Genomic DNA, 16,909 nt, shown 5'->3' with positions numbered 1-16,909 from the left:
AAGTTGTTCACAGACATTTCACTTTTAACCTTACCATTAATGTGATATAAAATGTTTTTTTTTTCTTTCTACTGGATTTAACAGCTGACGTGAAGCTGCTAAATGCTGAGGAGGGCACCCCTGCTTCAGAAAGGGAGGAGGGGGGCCGGCCCGGTGGCGCACTGCTACAGTGTGCCACTTGGGAGCACGGTGGCGCTCCCGCCGAGGGTTTGGATTCCACATACAGACCGGCCGCTCACTGGCTGAGCGAGGTGCGGGAGCAACGCCGAGGGTTGCGATCCCATTGCCGGTCCCGGTCTGGTACGGGCGCGACACTGAGGGTTGTGATCCGTTGCCAGTCACGAAAAAAGACAAAAAAAAAGGGAAAAAAAAATAAAAATAAAAGAAAGGGAGGAGGTAGGGGGTTGCATGACACAAATACTTGGTAGGAAGTGGCAAATGGAATCTTTCTTGATTTTTCTCTTATAACTTTGACAATTGTTTTTCCTTAAAAAAAAAAAAAAAAAAAAAGAGAATCTACCTAAAATATTTAATGCTATTTCAAGAATTCTAGAATAATCCATAACAGAGTGGTTTTTAAAGAAAAGGAAAGAAGTTTTGCTTCTGGCAGTGGATCCCCTCCACTGATTTGCATATTCTGACATGATCAGTTGCAAAAAGCTGCCTTGAATTCGTTCCACAGATGGGAAATAGCAAGGACGGTAATTAGCGAGGCAGTCACAAGGACTGCCATCTGACATTTGATTTCTCATCAGGAGAGTGTCTGACATACATTACACTGAGCAAGCTTGTGAGAGTCTCTCACATTCTGGATGCATGGAGAATGCATGCACAGAAAACATGCCCACCCCAACCACCACATCCCCACACTGCCCTCAACACACATGTTCCGACACGATGACAACACAGCATGCTCCGAGCCTCCAAGCTGTCACAGCCCTCAGCCAATACGCTGCCAAAAAGATGCTCAAGCAGCAGTGGACGTGGGCCTGACCTTTGGCACCCACAGCCACTCCCAAGGACTTCCTGCAACCCCCAGGGACCTGGAGGAGGCCAAGGGCTGAGGGAGGCCACGGAGGCCACAGACAAGCCCAGGAAGTTGCTGTCCTTCTACTCTAATCTCCCGCCACTCTCATCTGTCTCTGGAGAACACAACCCTGTTTGGGGGGTTTGGACAAGACACATCTTCCAGTAGCAACCTCCAGCAGGACACTAGTTTTTAAACTACCTAATGTTCTCTTAGCTTTCTGACTTTTTTTAAAAAAAACTTTATTTTGTTTCTACACTCTTTTGCTGCAAGTGGAATATCATGCTTACTCCAAGCGGCAATGTAAAGCTATGACTTCAAAGCCTTTCCCTGATAACACATCGAAACAGTGCAGGGAAGACCAAGTGCTATCTGTAATTCTATAGATAATTAACTGAAACTCTGTGTACAAGTCATCATTGGGAGTTTCTGTGCACAAGGTCATTCTCACGGGCCTGCTTGATTTTGTTTCAGTGTTTCTTATATTTTGCTGGGCAGGGAGAGGTTTGGATAGTCTTTCAGTACAATTCCATTTCAATGTGCAGAGAGAACTTGAACTTCTTTTTTTTTTTCCTTTTTGTCTTTTTTTGTGTCCGGCAATGGATCGCAACCCTCAGTGTCGCGCCCGTACCGGACTGGGACCGGCAACGGGATCGCAACCCTCGGTGTTGCGCCCGCACCTCGCTCAGCCAGTGAGCAGGAACCGGTCTGTATGTGGGATCCGAACCCTCGGCGGGAGCGCCGCCATGCTCCCAAGTGGCGCACTGTAGCAGTGCGCCACTGGGCCAGCCCGAGAACTTGAACTTCTGATTGGCCCAGCAAAGGCCCAAAACATGCTCTCCCTCCTCGAGGCCACATCTTTTTGCTTGTCTCTTTCTTGACCCCAAAACGCCCCTGCCTGCACCTCTGCTCTTGTGCTTTTTTCTTTGGTTTAGAGTAGCAGCATATGTATGTTTGAAATACTGCCTTTTCATTTACATTTACATTTCTGTAAAATGTGATGTTACTAAAGCCATGAAAGAGACAGAGCCCCCCACTTTGGATTTGCCAGCCCTGGGGGTGCATGACTGAGTTCCTCTCTCATCTCCCAATCTTCAACCTCCAGCCCACTGAATCCCTTTGCTTGAGGCAAGCTGGTGGCCTCTCCACGCCAACCCCTGGCACCCTCCCCACTCCATGCATGGGCCATTCATCAAGCTGCACCTACTTTAAGTTGGAGAACTCACCTTAAAGCCCACCACCTCTTCCAAGCAGCCTCCCCTGATTAATTGAGGATGGAGAAAACTCCGAAACATGACCAACAAACTCCCAATAGATGAGAACACACACACGCACCCCAGACAAACACAAAAACTCACATAAAGAGAAAATTATACATTCTCTACCTTTGAATTATAAAGCTCCTATGAGGGTAAGGAGAGCAATCTCATACTATTAACCAGTGAATCACTCCAGACAATGAGATTTTCTTAACTTCCTTGGCGTGACTCGGTAAAACACTCTGCTATGTTGCTATGCTGTGTCCTTCATACTTTCTGAAAGTCCCTCTCCTTTTCTTCTCAGCTTCCTGGATGCATAACTAAAGGGAACTGCCTCCACTGACATGCACAGCACTAAAGTTAGGTGGTTCTCAAGACATCTCGTCACGGGGGATCCCCCTGCCCAGGAGGAACCCGGGATGAGACTAGCAAATGTCCTGAGCATCTAGTTTTCTCATCAGGAAGCTTTAACGGTTCTTCAAGCCCATGCACTTCCTGGGCAGACATGTCTGCCATGCTGGGATAAAGGACTCTAGATGAGGCCCTGTTGAAAGCACTGGGGCCAAGGTTCACGACAAGACTCAGTGTCCAGACTCAAGTGAGGTCGCTGGAGAGCCAGGTGCTCTCTGAGGCAATCACATCAGAAAATAGACACAGACATATTCACTCTCATAATGCTGCCCTCTCATGTTGCTGTTAATGCCATTGGTGGAGGGCCAAGAGATTTGGGCATACATGACCAGAACGAGCAGAAACACAGATGGGATGACAATAGCGGGCAGCTGCAACATGGCATCAAACACCACTGCCACAGAAGCTCTCTAGCTACAAGCCACGCTGCACAACCTTTAAGCAAAACAGTATTGATTGGGTGGTTATAGAAACGTACCTTCAACTGCAGAACTCAGTTTTATGACACCTTGAACAAAAACAAAGAGCAGCAGTTATATAGCAGACTCAGTCTCTTTTTCCAGTCTTCTGGTAACACACACATGCTTTGGTTCTGGATTTTTTGCTGGCATTTTGAGAACTTAGCGAATATCAACTTCAGAATGAAATAATTTTGAGTCCTGGATTAGACCTGATGAGTGGCTTCACTAAAACTATTTGGAATGATTTTTCACTAAATAAGGGATAGGATGTGTTTTTGGATGAGACAAAGGCCAAGTCTGGCTGAGTGATTATTTCTGTGTATAAATGATGCTGGATTAGGATCTATAAAACTTCATACAACAGGACACGTGGGGACCACAACTTCCTGTTTAGTACTGTGAGTGGAGACCATTTGATACATATTGGGCTGGAGTTTCTGTTGAAATACGTAACAGATGGTTAAAAACCACGATATGATCTGGCAACTTTCTTCTCTGGGCTGGCTGGGCCAGAGGCCCTTTTCTTGGTCTGATGGCTTCAGCTTTCGGCTCCCTGCAGGTCAGAAAGTGAACGGCCATCAGAGCATGTCAAGTTATTCATGAACCAAGCAAACGTCACCCTTGACTGGATATTCATGTGCCTTTTTGCTGAATTTAAAGGTGAAAATACTAAACTAAGATCAATTAGACCTGTATTTTTTGTAAGTCATAGTTTTAAATAAACAATATTCCCCAGTCTTTATGCAGTGGCCATGATCCTTTAGGCTGAGCAATCATGTCTACAGTATCATTTGGCTAAAAAATCTCATTTTCTTTCAAATGGATGAGTTTCCAATTAAAAATGAAAACAAAACCCTTTTCAATACTGGTCATCCAAATTGGTGTCAGCATGAACACACACTGATTACATGTCTCCATTATGACTTTCTGGAAAAGCTTCTTTTAAGTTACCTATTAAATTTAATTTTTCCTGCAGAACCGATGGTGTCTGGTCAATATTTAACAAGGGACTCTCCGGGAGAGAAAGTATGCATATATATGTACATATGTTTATTATGCATTTTACTGATATAAAGGATGTGTACCACACAATCTATAATAGTCTAATAATAAAATATACACTAATTTTGATGGCAAGTTCCATGTAGCCAGTTGATTCTCAAAGAATGCTTTTATTGATTTTAGCCAAACTCTTGCATCCATATTCAGCATGTCAACCATGATTGGAAAAAATCATGCATTCAGTTGCATCCCTGCCTGCTTTTTTCCCAGTAAATTTATTGTCATTACATCTTTTATGTGACCTATTTTTCACCTTCATATAAATTATTTTCATTAAATTAAAACCTTTTGGGTTCAACACTATGTATATAAATTCATCCCTGGACGTGGACTTGGGAAGAGACTTGGAGTAGCCACACCAGCATGTGGTATTCTCCCTTGCAGGTGCAGGAGCTACAAACAACCTCAGGAGCATGAGAAGTAAAATCCACTCAAATGATCAGGAAGTGGCAAGTTTTAGGTATTAAATATTTTCATTTTTAATATAATTCATTTAATGGTAAGTATATATAATTTAATCGGTAACAGTGAGCTCAGAAAATTCCTGAAAATGTAACAACTGGTTCTCCCAAGTTGGTATGAACTGGTTTTATGGCACCACTGTCAAAACTGATGTTTCTTTTAAACAGGCCCAGAGAAGAAAATCTTGAACTTTATAATACTTTCTGAGATATTCATAAAGGGGGATATAGTTTAACTGAACAAGCCAAATGTGAGTGAGCTTAGCATTTACTATTATTTTGCTAGTCATTTCAAAACCTGTTAATCCTGTTATATACAAAAAATATACTATCCACACATCACCTTGGAAATAATAGTCATTGACAATCGACCAAGAAGATGACCTAAATGGACTTGACATTCTTTGGACTTGACATTTCTCGCTAAACCAAGAACCAAAGTCAGATACAAGTAATTGGCCTATTAAGCAATAATCCCATCTTCAAACTGTAGAATCTTTATATACATCAGAATATTAATTTTTTCAGCCATATTCATCTTTGTGTGCAACCATGATGTCAGCAAATGTCACCCAAATGAAAAGAAAACGATGTGCTCTAATTGACGTGCAGGCTTTATGCAAGAAAACAAGAAAAGCTAAACAAATCCCTATGGAAAATGAGGGTGGGGTGGAGGGGAGCCCAACAATGCATTATCGAGTTAGGAAAAAAGACAAACAACAAACAAAAGCCTGAGTTTAGAACTCTAACTATAAACATTATAACGTATGAAAATATTAGTGATTCATTAGCTCCATATGGACTTATTTTTTTAAAGCCCCAGTTGAACTTTTCTCTATAGTAGAGTAGGCCTTTATATTGCAAAGTAACTATGTCAAAGTGAAAATCTAGAATATCTAGAATTAGCTAAATCTAGATATATAGCTAATATTAACATGATACACAAAATTATAGGAGGAGGGGAAAGATATCTTTTATCTTAATATGAGAATATTTTAAAAATTTTGAATATTTAAGAATTGATTGATGTTGATGTATAAAAGCTACACATAGTACTGCTGACTTCAGGACACACAGTAGACATTATCTGGTGAGTGGCTGACATTGCCATTGCCAGGAATTCAGGTTAGCCATAACAGACATATATGCATATATACGCACGCTGGATCCTACCACCCCCCTCATTTACTTTCTCATAGCCTGCAGAAGTATTTGAAAATAAAATTGAAAAGAAAAGATAAAAGAAAAACTATTTTCCCTCAATTCAATATCTTTAAAGCAAAATTTCTAAACTTGTGGTGATTTTTGTAGACTGTGACTATTATCTTCCTGCAAGCCAGAGCAAATCACTAGCCAGGTATATTTTCTGCAGCTGTCTGCTAATTCCAAAATTATTCCACCCTCTTTCCTACCTTTTTCACTTAATGACTAATTTCAATTGATCTAAAATAATTCATAGGAGAAAGGGTCAGGTTAAAATAATTCATGCTAATGTGTGAATGACTAGGGCTCACTAAGACCCTCCAATGACACTTCATTGTTGAAACACCAAATAAATTTTTATCCCTGGCCAACAACGTGATATATCTCCTCCTATTTCCCTATTTCTTTCATTTATCTCACATGACTTTTTCCCTTAGTCAAGATGCTTTAGCTACATGGTCTTCTCTCTGGGCTTTGAAATGCTAGTTCCTTTCTGCTCCCAGCCAGTGTGCTTGCTGCTCCCTCTGGCCTGGATACTCTCTCCTAACCTACTGAGTCTCCCTGTAGGTAGCTCTTCCTGTTCGTTCAGATTTTACTTCAAATGTTACTTCCTCAGAGAGTCCTCCTTGATTACTTTATTTAGAGCAGTCGCCTCTGGCCTGGATACTCTCTCCTAACCTACTGAGTCTCCCTGTAGGTAGCTCTTCCTGTTCATTCAGATTTTACTTCAAATGTTACTTCCTCAGAGAGTCCTCCTTGATTACTTTATTTAGAGCAGTCACAGAAATAACTGTCGACCCCATTACTCTCTTTTTTTTAATAGCACTTATCACTGTTTGAAATTATCTCATTGATTTACCATTTAAGTGTGTGCCTTATAGAGCTTATAAAACAGACAAAAATGTTTCTAAGAATTCCAGGGGTGTTGTTCCACAGCCTGGGCCCAAGAAGGGTCTGTCTTGAAGAAAATTGTGGATGTGTGTTTTGTTTAACAGAGTACAATCTAGTAAGATTCATAGGAAGCCCATAAAGATTATAAGAGAAGTATAGTAGTAAACACATCATCAGCTCAAATAAAGTGCAAAGGGGTAGTTCAAAGTGCAAAAAGTCCTTAGGGCCTCCAAATTTCTATGGGCAGGAAACAGGCTGAGATTATTCAGCTGCAAGTTCCTCCGCTCTTTGAATGAAAGTGTTCAATGCATTTACCTCATCCCTGTAGTGTTGCTATATGCTGGGTGTATATGGGGCAGATGCTTTTTCTTTTTAGTTCACAGGTCTTCATATTGAGAGAAATTGTGCTAAACAATAGCATCAAAGGAGCCCCATCAGCACCTGAACATTATTTAGATGATAAGAACCTAGATCTCAAACTTGAGCTTGGGTTGAGATTTTTGAGGTTTTTATAGGGGGTGAGTATTTTTTGCCTTACAGAGGGTGTATATTATTTGTGTCCAGAGAATAAATCTTGGCTGGCCTTATGTCCACAAATTATTTGAAACTCTTCCTATTGACAGGTGGCATCTCTGTCATTCTTTTTAATCTGGATGGTCTCTGTAACTGCTTTGACCTATAGAATATGGTGGAAGTGATGCTCTGCCAGTTTCTGGGCCCAGACCTTAAGACTTCCTGTCTTCTGAAACACACTCTCTGGGAGCCCAGAGCTGACATGTAGGAAGTCTTAAAGCTGCATGGTGCTTATAGGTGCTTGAGTCAAGAGTTACAGCTGAACCCATACTTGTAGCCATTGAAACCAAATAATGTCATCTTTGATCCCTCAGACCAGCCCAACTATGATGGCTGGTTTGTGTATCAACTTGACTGGGCTATGGGGTGCCCAGACATTTGGCCAAGCATTACTGTGAGTGCATCTGTGATGGTTTTTCTGAATGAGATTAACATGTGAATCAACAGACTGAGTAAAGCAGATTGCCCTCCCTAATGCAGGTGGGTCTCATCCAATCAGTTGAAAACCTGAGTAGAACAAAAAGGCTGAGTAAAAAGAATTCTCTGTCTTTGTTGGGATATAGGTCTTCTGCCTTTGGACACAGACTTGGACTGGAATTTATACCATTGCTCTCCTGGTTCTCAGGCTTTTAGACTCAGATTGGGACTATACCACTGGCTCTCCTGGGTCTACAGCTTGCTTGCTGATTGCAGATCTTGGAACTTCTCAGCCTCCATAATCACTCGAGTCAAGTGATATACATCTTGGTTCCATTTCTCCAGAGAATACTGACTAACACACCAACTTCCTGCTGAATGTGGAACAGAAGAAGCACCCACTGAACCATGCCTAAATTCCTGACTCAAAATTGTAGGTATAATACAATGGACATTTTTAAGTTGCTACACTTGGGGTGTACGGCATGTAGCGACAGATAACCAAAACAGCCCATTTTCTGTTTTCTGACTTTGCACGTGCCTCGTCCCTCAGTGCTCGGTCCTCCAGCCACACCACCTTTCAGTTCACTGAACAGCAGCACGTGCCGTCCTCACCTTCTTGATGCTTCAGCTCTTAGTGTATGAGGGTTTCCCCAGGGAAGTTCTCCCTGCACCTCTAGATTAACTCCTTCGTTACAGTGGATTTTCCCACAAGAACTGTGTCTCATTCTTTCAGAGCAATTACCTCTGTGATTATCTGATTCATGCCAGTCTCTACCTCTAGACTGTAAACTCCATGAGAACAGAGAGCAAGACCCTTTTTGACCATCACTGAATTCCCAGAGTTCAGCACAGAGTCTGGACATATTAAGTGCTGAATAAATATTTGTTAAGTAGATGAATAAAATATTTGATGCAGCCGATAAGGACTCCCTTCTACTGTGCCTCTCTTATTCTCTCTCAAACACTGGGAAAATTTGGATTCCCAGTCATTGCAGCTGGGGAAAGACAGTATGACTTAATATTAGGCCACTACTCCTGCTTTGCTATTGTCTGGGAAGGCAGCTAAGCACCATTGAAGAGGCTGAAGGTCTTTTTGGTAATCCCTGGGGAAGAGGAAACACAACGGAGCCTCTGGGCATGTGTGGGCACAGGAATGCACCCAGAAAAAAGCTGTCCGAGCTAGCTCGTATTTGTGTCTTTGGTGGCATTCAGGGAGCTTTCCCGAGAGTCTAAAGAGAATTGTGGGTGCTCAAATTGTTTAAACTAGTTCTAATTTAAGTTTAGAGATAATTTGCAGAAAAAAGCTGTCCGAGCTAGCTCGTATTTGTGTCTTTGGTGGCATTCAGGGAGCTTTCCTGAGAGTCTAAAGAGAATTGTGGGTGCTCAAATTGTTTAAACTAGTTCTAATTTAATTTTAGAGATAATTTAACTAGTTCTAATTTAATTTTAGAGATAATTTATTACTAGATCATGAGCTCTTTTCCACCCCAACCCTTCTTCTGAAACTGGAAGAAAGACCTGCTGCATCATGTGTCCTAATAACTAGGTAAATTCTGTACCTTCCATAATCATTGCTCCCAGAATTGTTTTCTTAATATCTAATCTGCCGTCCTACTGTTTAAAAATACATTCCCCATAGTCCTGCAGACATGGAAAAAAGTGCTTCACTGGAAAATTAGAATTTTTCTGCTCTACTTAATGATTTGTTTGTCATTTTTGCTGCTAGTGAAATAAGCCCAGGTCTCTTGTAATTTACATTTCGTAATTTTAAAAGTATTTTTTTACCTTGTTATATTTCTCTTAAAAGTCACCTCCAGATGGGACTGTGTACAATGTTTCATTAAACAGGTTTAGTAGAGCTCCAATTAGAGAAAGGAGGATTTCCATTCACCCATAATATTCTTGCTCTTTTTGAAAAGAAAACACCCCACAATGGCGGAGCTACTCTGTGGACAGACATACTCTACATCTTTTCAGTAGTTCACACACCGGAGACTCTGCCCATTTCCACTATCTGAGTTGTCCTCCCTCCCTGGGTGCACAATACAGCACTTGTCCCTTTTGAACAAGTAACAGATTAAAGAGCTGGGCAGGAGCAGATGCAGGCACACCTTTGATCTCTCATCCTTGGGGGTTAAGGGAGGGCAGACACCTGGCGGCCGCCGAGCTGGAAACAAAACACAGGCCCGGACTTGAATTACCTTAAAGGGAGCCGCAGCTCCAGCCGCAAAGGCAGCTGGAAGTGCTGAATGGGCACGAAGGAAGAGAACCCCACGTTTGGGCAAAGGACGCAACAGAGGCCTAACAATGTGATTCAGGCTGGCGGGGGCTTGGTTAGAATAACCACTTCCTAGGCAGAGAGAGCCAGGAAGGGTGCCAGGAAAGACCAGGCAGCTGTGTTAAGAAAACATGAAAAGTGAATCTTTTGCAAATAATATTGCAAAATTTCCAGCTGTGCACAAATGCTGAAAGGCAATTTTGATGGCAATTCAGGAAGCTTTCAAAGAAAGGATTTTTAGATGTTCCCCCTCTCCCCCTCCCCCCGCCCTTGGCAGAACTCTCTTTTCCTTAAGGATTTCACCTTTGCAGGAGGATGCTGTGAATGTTTTGTTGGTTCCTATAATTCTTCGGTGAGACAGCATCGCCCCCTGGCGTTTCTGTGCTGTTGTTACACCACCATGCATAAGGCCCAAAGAACAATCAAGAGCAAGCAAGGATGCAGTTTCCAGGTTTAGCCCACGTGGAGAAATTTACCTGATAGCACCAGATCAGAGAACATAGTTTTATTTATTTATTTATTTATTCATTTATTCATTTATTTTATTTTTGTGGCTGGTCAGTACAGGGATCTGAATCTTTGACCTTGGTGTTATCAGCACCAGGCTCTCCCAAGTGAGCTAGCCGATCCAGCCCAAGAATATAGTTTTAAACCTCAAATCTAGACCTGGTTTGACAAAACATAGTATAAAATTATGAAATTAAAAACGCTTCCTCTTCATCCTCAGCAGCATCTCCTAAGATGTTCAAGTAGCTCTGAAAAAGAATTGATCGGATTCTAATCTGCCAATTTTTAATATACAAATGGTCACATGCATGGCTGCCACACCCCTAACCATTTTGCAGAACCAACTCAAATGCCTCCTGTGCTGTAAAACCTTTCCTGACTTCGCAGCAATTGGTACATTGTAGGTAGTACATGCCTCTCTCTGCCTTCACGCTTACCTCTCTGAGAGACACGTGAGAGTGTCAGGGATCACACCTGATTTATCTTTGTATCCAACTTGACCAGTGTAGTATGTGTCCAATAAAAATTTGTTGTTTGTTGATTATATATAACAATGTAACAATGTTATTCACAAAAGGATCAGGTATACTTCCTGATCAGTAACAGCTGAAAGCCAGTATGTTACAGGGCTGGTGGCAGAATGGGGTCCTTGGATGGGACTCAGAGGGTTCCTGAGCCACTGAAACTGTGTAGGCACCGTGTCTGGTGCTGCCGGGGAACGGGTGGAATAACCTAAAACTAGGACATATCTAGCTCTCACAATCTAGGAATCTGTGAAGCTATTCCAACTTTATCTTCCATTTCTTCACAAAATGAACCTCTGCTCCAGCAAGATCATGAGTATATTCACTATCACCAATGAGATTATAAATTTCTTTTGGGCAGATATTTCTAGGAGTAAGTATAAAGCTTCCTGATGATGTTGTTGAAGATACTGTGGCATATTGACTGGGGCCATGAATTCTGAGCTGAGTGACAATAAAAATGAAACACTGGGGTCTGGGGCAGGTTATTGAAGGGCAGACCATGAAGAAATGGAAACTGGGAATGAAGGATCAGGCTCACCGTGTGTAATGAGCACAGTGTTATTCTGCTTTGAATATCTTACTGTAGGAAAAATAACTAGATCTAAAGAATCTATTACATCAGAATGGGTAAGGAGGTTGATATTATTAGCAAGACTACCTTTTAGATCACAATATTGTCACACTAATACTATTGATAAAAGCTTCTTGAAGCCGTTTGTTATGCTTTTATTTAGTTAAAATGAAGTTTCAAGGAGTAAGGCAAACATTGTAGAGGCACAATTCACGGTTGTCAAGAGCTTGAATTTTGGAGCTAAACTGAATAGGTACAAATATCGACTGTGCCACTTACCATCCATGTGACTGGAAAAGTCATTTAACCTTTCTGTGTCTCAGTTTTCTCAACAGTAAAAATGAGGATGATACTAGCAACATTTACCATCTGGTACCTAGTAAATGCTCTGTGTCTGTTAGTGAAGAGAACCATGTGAGTTTTTCACTATGGTAGACTCGGGGAGATCAAAATAATTCGGTATTGATGAAAGAGCCAGGCTCCTGGCCAAGTCCATTCTATGAGGCATTATTAAAACCCCAAAATGCAAAGGAATGTTCCAGGTAGTGGGGCTTCACTGTGCTGGTCTTGTGCCTGAGGCCGGTCTCAGTGCAAACGTGGAATTAAGCATATCTTCACTTCCAGACCAGCGCGACTGGACCTCTGAGAGCATGTTGGGGCCTGAGAGGGTCCATTCTCATCCCATTCCAGGGCAGAGCTCCAGACCCAGGGCTAGGCCACTGGGTAGGGGGTGGGGGAGTAGAGAGGCAGAGATCAAGGGCAGTCTTTTTTGGCCCTGATTCCTTTTGAAGGAGTCCAGAATATGCCACGGTGGCATAGAAATTATTCTGGAGCTGAAGGCATTATACAATAGGCTTTTTTTCTGAACTCCCTTATATGCCTAAAAGCAGAACGTCCCCAAAGGACTCAGTTGTCATAAATCTCCTCCCCTAGAGTTTCCGCAACCAGGGGAGATTGACTCATCACCAGAGAGGAGAAGTTGGCAGCATACCTACACAGACACTGTCACAAAAATATCATATCATCCATCTATTCTTTTAAAGGCCCATTTATCTTTCCAATAAGTCATTTGTTTTCCCTTAAATGCCCATCTCCCTGTGCCCTTCTATTAAGATGATATATAAGCCCCAAATGGTAAGCATCCCCTTGAGCCAGACTTTCCTGTGAACTCCCATACATGCATGAATAAAAATCTGTCTTTTCTCTTGCTAATTTGTCTTTTGTCAGTTTAATTTGCAGCCCCTCAGACACTCAACATAAGAGGCTGGAGGAAAAGTTTTTGATCCCCATACTTTCCTTTGTGCCTTTGGCCAAATACTGGACTCCACTAAATCTCTAAGTCGCTACATCTCTGCTCACACCCTCAGAACTAGTTTGACACCTTCCACCAGGATACCCTCAGTTTAGGCAGTTGTGGCAAACAAGTCTACAGTAAGTCAGAAGAACGCTCCGTGTAACATTCAACATGTTAGTATTAGTAGAGCATCTTTGAACAAATGCTGACAATACAGATGCTAGATAAGTGTTGGTTAAATAAAAATAAATATTTGCTACATCGTACAATCCTAGTCTTTAAGACAAGACGATGCAGACTAGTTTTCGGGTTTCAAACCTTCCAGATGCTTTTCTTATTTTACACTTCATCTTCAAAATCTCGCATACACGATGATGCAAAAAATGAAGGGCAGGCCCGGTGGCGCACTGCTGCAGTGCGCTGCTTGGGAGCGCGGTGGCGCTCCCGCCGAGGGTTCGGATCCCACATGCAGACCGGTTCCCGCTCACTGGCTGAGCGAGGCGCGGGAGCAGCACCGAGGGCTGCGATCCCGTTGCCGGTCCCGGTCCGGTACGGGCGCGACACTGAGGGTTGCGATCCGTTGCCGGACACAAAAAAAGGAAAAAAAAAAAAAAGTATGCTGTTAAAAAAAGCCAAAACTTTTCATTGTTTTAAAAAATATGATCAAAGTGACATCATTTTAACTAACTTCTATCATTCGAAGTGTAGCTGGGAATGCATTTTTAAACATGTGCGAGGCATATTCAGACTTACACAAAAGGGAACGTGTGGATGACTAGAGAGGTTGATGCCAATAACCACTAACAATGATGCAAAGTTGTACGTCCTGTGGGAGCCTGGAAATATATATTCTTTCTCAAGAGGAGAAGAGACTAGAAAATTGGGCTCTCTCATGTGGTTTCACAAGGCGTACAATCTTCAATGAGCTACGTGGGGCTGGCAGTGCACACTCTGGCTTCCTGGGATTCCACCGCATTGCAAGCAAACCCAGCAACTGGTAACTTCCTGGACAGCTGTTTCTCCCATTTATTCCTCCAATTCTTTTTTGGAAGTTGTCAGCTAAATCTTTACATGAGTGTGACGTCCACTCTGCAGAAACAAATTCATCTTAGAGGCTTTCATTTTCATTTGGACAAGGACAGGTAAGAATGGTGATTGCCATTCTCTAAGCCTAAAGCAAAAATCCAAGGGTATGTTTTCTACAAGTGCAATCATGCAAAATATTGTAGTATCTTTAGAAGGAATTTCTAAGTAATTTCTATTTCAATGCCTCTGAGTGTAAATCACAATGCTGATTATACATGCTTGTATGAACCATAGCCGGAAATTAATATTTGTCAACTGTCATGCAAACAAAATACACTGTATTTAGCTGATAAATTATCTAATGTTAATTTTTCCATAACTAAGCTCACTGAGCTCAGTCTGTTAGTTTTATTTTAGTTTACCTTATTATGAATTTCTGAAAAGGTTAAGGTGCTTGATTCTTGATTAAAACCACTTAATAGCCTTTCATTGCTCTTCAGAATCCTTGACGTGGCTTATGACGTTCTGTGTTGCCTGGGCCTTATTCCTCTGGTTTAGTCTCGCACCACTCCGTACCCCACCCTTCCCTCTGCCCCCACCTCTCTCTATGCTGCAGCTACTCCCAGCTTTTTTTCATTGCTTCCTTTCTTTCTCATTCCTGCCTCTACCCTTTGCCCTTTGCTGTTCTCCCTCACCTAGAATTCAAGGAAGAGTTTCTTGAGGAAGAGGTAATTTATTTTCCCTGATCACACAGCTCAATGCTGTCCTAGGATCATAACTCCCCGTATCTCTCTCTCTGTACATGATTTATAGCAAGGGCAAACATTATATGCATAAACATTACCAAAAAAAAAAAGTCTCAGATTATCTGCGCTTTGAAGTCAGGGCAGAGGCTGGGTCAGTAATGTTGCTGTATCCTCAAGAGCAGCCTGGTGCCTGGCACACGATAGGTGCTCAATAAATGCTCATTATATAAGGGAAGGAATTCTTAATTGCACCTGACTCTTAGATTGGCAATTCATGATCTCCTGTTTTATGGCTTTACTTGAGCAGAAATGATAATTATACCACGGAAGGTGATTATTTAAGTCTGAGATGGAGCCTGTTATTCTCACAAAGGTAGAAAGCAGATTTTGAATTTGTACTACCCAAGAGCTTTTTAAACAGGTATTTTCTCCCACACATACTCATGCACAACCGATGGGGCTATGATCTGTAAGAAAACCTAAACAAATATAGTCTGGATGAAGTAATTCCATTTTTTAGAATCTATTGTAAAGAAATAACCATAAATGTTTTACCCTTGCTTCCATATAGTTTATTCCCAGGAGAGTAACATGAATAATTTCTTAAAAACTAAGACCATGTAACCCCTTTGCTAAAACCCAGAAACGGTTCCTATTTCACTCACAGTAGGAACCAAATCTTTCCAATTGCCAACAAAGTCCTGCATAATTCATGTTATTTATGAATTTATGTTATTTTTTTTCTTCAGAATTTTCTACAATGAGATTTTTGTTCAGGAAAAACAAAAGCATGATTAAAAAGAGAACAGTGACACTCAGAAAGGAGCTTTGCAAAGTAATTATTCTGTTTCATTATCACTGAAAATAAGTTATGAAAAGTCTGGAATTTTCCAGATTTTTCTAGATGGGAGGAGATGTGATCATCAGTATCTAGTCATTCAACTGCGGATCAGACATGCACAGGCGTGCAGGTGCACACACACGCTAGCAGGAATCTGCTCGTTGACTTCTAGGGAAGTGTTAACTGTTAGAGACCACTGACTACTAAGTACTAGCTCTTATTCTGGGTTCCTTTTGAAGTCATTGTGCTCAATTCTGGCCGCTCATCAGCTTGTGGCCCACAGCGGGCAGATGCGCTGGAGAGGGGCCGGGAGCCTCCCTTCCACCTCCTCCTGCCCCGGGAGCTCCTGTCGCCTGGCTTCTCACACGTCCTATCCTCTCCGTCCTCAGTGCCACTCCTGGGGCACGTTCTTCTCTCTTCTTGCCTGGGCCTTTTCAGCTGTATTCCAACTGGTGTGCAGTGGGCAGTCTTCTTCCTGGGGGATTCACTCTACACAGGAGTGACTTTTCTAAGATAGGAGTCACCTCCTTCCCTAGAAACAGCTGGCAGCTCCCTACTGCCCGCAGGATAAAGTTCAAGGCCCAGCTCAGTCGATCCCACCTGCCTCGCGTCGCCTCCCCCGCATGCCCTGTCCTTCCCCCGCCGTTGCATGTGCCCTCTTCCCTTTCCCATGTGGACAATTTCTTTTCACTTTCTGGGCTCAGCTCACTGAGTGACAGTGAAGCGTTCCAATGTCTCTTCAGGCACAGAGCTGTCCCGCTACTGCGTTCCTTTACCGCTTTGCACGTCTCTACTACGGCCATTACCACACAGCACTGTACTTCTCCATACACATCTCTGTTGCCCTCAGTGATCCGAGCACTCCACCAGAGCACTGCTCACACTGGTCGTCTCACGCTGTTGCTTTTCAGACGTACTAGCTGATAGAAAACCCAGTTGAAAGGATAATCACAGACAGAGAGCTATTCTAGTAAATAGCTATTGTAATAAGGTCACTACGCGAGTTGCTGTTATGAAAGAGAGGAGGATGATTGATGCTAAAACTTCTGCCATAACCTCCACCATTTCGACCATCTTCACCTGCACCACCTCCACCTGCACCATCACCTCCAACTCCACCACCTCCACCACCTCCACCTCCACCATCTTGATCTCCACCATCTCCTTCTACACAAGCTCCACCACCTCCACCATCTCCACCTGCACCATCTCCACCGGCACCACCTCCACCATCTGCACCTCCATCATCTCCACTATCTCCACCTCCACCATATCCACCTCCACCACCTCCACCTCCACCACCTCCTCCTCTTCCACCTCCACCATATCCACCTCCACCACCTCCACCTCC

General features: G+C 42.6%; 1 protein-coding gene across 1 annotated transcript in view; it reads right to left on the bottom strand.

Annotated features, from left to right (window-relative positions):
• LOC103607450 (disks large-associated protein 1-like) overlaps positions 1–3,200 on the bottom strand; it is a 65,455-nt gene extending 62,255 nt beyond the window's left edge. The window contains exon 1 of the mRNA XM_008591957.1: positions 3,176–3,200. The gene's annotated coding sequence lies outside the window, so the exon portion shown is untranslated. The remainder of the gene's footprint in view (positions 1–3,175) is intronic.
• Between the last annotated feature and the right edge of the window lie 13,709 nt (positions 3,201–16,909).

Source organism: Galeopterus variegatus, unplaced genomic scaffold, assembly GCF_000696425.1.
Source record: "Galeopterus variegatus unplaced genomic scaffold, G_variegatus-3.0.2 Scaffold7434, whole genome shotgun sequence".
Lineage (NCBI taxonomy): Eukaryota > Metazoa > Chordata > Mammalia > Dermoptera > Cynocephalidae > Galeopterus > Galeopterus variegatus.
Note: the sequence above shows the minus strand (reverse complement) of the source record. Positions and strands in the feature narration are given on the sequence as shown.